Below are 3,376 nucleotides of genomic sequence, written 5' to 3' on the forward strand. Positions count from 1 at the left end.
GAAGTTAACCTAAATGTCCATCAGCAAAGGGATTGGTAAAATAAATTACAGTATATTCATGTTACTGAACATGAGTGACATATCCAGCCATTAAACACAAGTAAGTTCTGTATATACTGAACCAGAAGGGGTTCATGATGTACTACTGAGTAGTGAAAAAATCAAGTTGCAAAATAGTACTAACCTATATGTATATTTTTGAAAAACTAACAAAGTTTGTGTGTATGTGTATATAAGATTCTCAAAAGGTAAATAACAGGTGGGAATAGAGGAACTTTCATTCTTTTGTGTTGGCATTTGTACAATGATAGTGTATTCTGTAATCAAACACAATCATTTATTTAAAATGTTTTAAGTTTACCTTTACTTATTGTCTCCATTCTCTTTCTATTATTTAGAATGGCTTCTGCCTCCATTCTTCTCCTTGGTCACGTTTTTCCTACTTTTTATCCATATATTTCTGTTTTCTTCTTGCATATATATTGCAGACTGCTTTCATTTTTTTCTTAGGTCCGGGAGAGTTGTATGTAAATAAACCCAGCACTCAAATTAATCACATTTTTAAGAGCCCACATGTATCTTTCAAGAAATGTCAAATTACCTTTACTAAATGTAGGAACCTCTTCTGTAATTTCCTCACCATTTAAAATATGCAGTTGACCCTTGAACAACATGGGTTTGAACTGTACGGGTCCACTTATACACACATCTTTTTCAATAAAGACACACTACAGTATTTCACAATCAGTGGTTGGTTGAATCCGTGGATGCTGTGGAGGGCTGACTGTAGAGTTATATGTGGATTTTTTACTGTGAGGGGGGTCAGCGCCCTAACCCCCGTGTTGTTCAAGGGTCAACTGTATTTATCAAAATCAATTAGCAGGACTGTAGGACCAGAGTGAGAGCAATCTATAATTTTTTAATTTGGCTACATTCAGAATCACCTGAGGAAGTTCAAGATTATGCATTCCTAAACCCCACCATAAACCCATGGAATACTCTGCTGACCAGACCTAAAAAGTGTATTTTTTAAAATGTACTTCTCAACATTCTTCAGGCACCCTGTCAAATTTTAGAACTATTGCTTTAGATGGCATGCTCATTTAATCCTTTGGACAATCCACAGAAAGAATAGAATTATCCACCTTTGATGTTCAGAAAGGTTAAATAATTTGTTCAAAGAAGCACAGTAGTAAAGAGTGAAAACAGTAGGGCAACATTTCAAACACAGATCTGACTCCAAAAGCTGTCTTTTTCTTTGCTTATGCTGCTTTCAGCAGCAAAAATGTCAAAATTAGTATTTACTTAAATCTGATATCTGTAAATAAATTTCCATTCCCAGAAACAGTGCCATCTGAATGAAGTCTTATAGTAAATAACCTCTTGTATCCCAGGAGAAAAAAAAATTAACCTTAGAATTTTACTGTGGGCTCTTAGTCATAGTTTTGGGGAATGACGTCCTGAATACTTTTTCAAATAATGTTTGAAATACTTTTAAATGAGTATAGAGGACTTCTATCAACATAGGAAACTAAACATAGAAATGCTACGTAAAACACCAAGGACTTCCCATACATAGCTGTTGCAGACTGAATTGTGTCTCCCCCGCTACCCCACCCCTGTCACCACTACGAAATGCATGTGTTGAAGCCGTAATCCCCTCTTACCTCAGAATATGACTGTATTTAGAGATAGGGCCTTAAGAGAGGTAGTTAAATAAAAAGGCCATTAGGGTGGGCCCTAATCCAATCTGGTGTTCTTTTTTTTTCTTACTGAGGTATAGTTATTTTACAATGTTGTTAGTTTCTACTGTACAGTGAAGTGGAGTTCCCTGTGCTATACAGCAGGTTCTCATTAGTTATCTGTTTTATACATATTAGTGTATGTATGTCAATCCAAATTTCCCAATTCATCCCACCCCCCCTTTCCCCCTTGGTGTCCATGCATTTGTTCTCTACATCTGTGTCTCTTTCTGCCTTGCAAACCAGTTCATCTGTACCATTTTTCTAGATTCCACATATATGTGTTAATATATGATATTTGTTTTTCTCTTTCTGACTTACTTCACTCATATGACAGTCTCTAGGTCCATCCACGTCTCTACAAATGACCCAGTTTTGTTCCTTTTTATGGCTGAGTAATATTCCATTGTATGTATGTACCACATCATCTTTATCCATTCGTCTGTCGATGGACATTTAGGTTGCTTCCGTGACCTGGCTATTGTAAATAGTGCTGCAGTGAACATTGGGGTGCATGTGTGACTGGTGTCCTTATAAGAAAAGGAGATTAAAAAACATCAGGAATGCTTGCACACAGAGGAAAGACCATGTGAGGACACAGAAGGTGGCCACCTTCAGGCCAAGGAAAGAGGTCTGAGGAGAAAACAACCTGCTTCTACCTTGATCTTGACTCCAGAACAGTGAGGACATAAATGTCTGCTGTTTAAGCCATTCATCCTGTGTTACTTTGTCATGGCAACCCTAGCAAGCTAATAGCCAAAGACAGGGTAATACCCATATTCTGCAAACAGTCAATTAGAGTAGAGGGAAAAAATTAATTCAGAATTGGTCACCCAAGGAATACAGATACTAGAATTGTTATATAGAATGTTTGAAGTATTTAGAGCTAACATAATCACAAAGGAGACACACAAGAAGATACTGTTTGGAAAGAAGAAATTCAAGGCAACTTTTAAAAATGAGAAATAGAATTCCTGAAATCAAAAGCCACTATGGGGACTTCCCTGGTGGTGCAATGGTTAAGAATCTGCCTGCCAATGCAGGGGACATGGGTTCAATCCCTGGTCCGGGAAGATCCCACATGCCATGGAGCAACTAAGCCCATGTGCTGCAACTACTGAAGCCTGCGTGCCTAGAGCCTGTACTCCACAACGAGAGAAGCCACTGCAATGAGAAGCCCATACACTGCAATGAAGTGTAACCCCTGCTCGCTGCATCTAGAGAAAGCCCACGCACAGCAACAAAGACACAATGCAGCCAAAAATAAATAAATAAATAAATTTATTTATTTATTTTTTTAAAAAAAGCCACTATGGAGAGGGTAAAAATGATAGCTAACAGAGTTAATGAACTGAAAGAAACTCACAGAATGTAGCTCTGAGAGACAAAAAGAGAAAATATGAAGAAAAATAATGATTATGGAGGATAGAATGCAAAGGTCTAGCAAAACAAGAATCCTAAAAAGAATGTAAGAAAGAGACTGTTTGGAAAGGTAATGGCTAATGTTTTTCCTGAACTGACCTTTTAAAAAGAAGATGAGGCCTCTCTCACCTTCTGAGATGGACCACACTCTGTCTTTGGAGTGTGTATCTCCCTGAATAAACCTTTCACTTTACTATGGCTCAGTCTTGGAT

The sequence above is a fragment of the Lipotes vexillifer genome, unplaced genomic scaffold (genome assembly GCF_000442215.2).
Source record: "Lipotes vexillifer unplaced genomic scaffold, Lipotes_vexillifer_v1.1 scaffold93, whole genome shotgun sequence".
In the NCBI taxonomy this organism is placed as follows: Eukaryota; Metazoa; Chordata; class Mammalia; order Artiodactyla; family Lipotidae; genus Lipotes; species Lipotes vexillifer.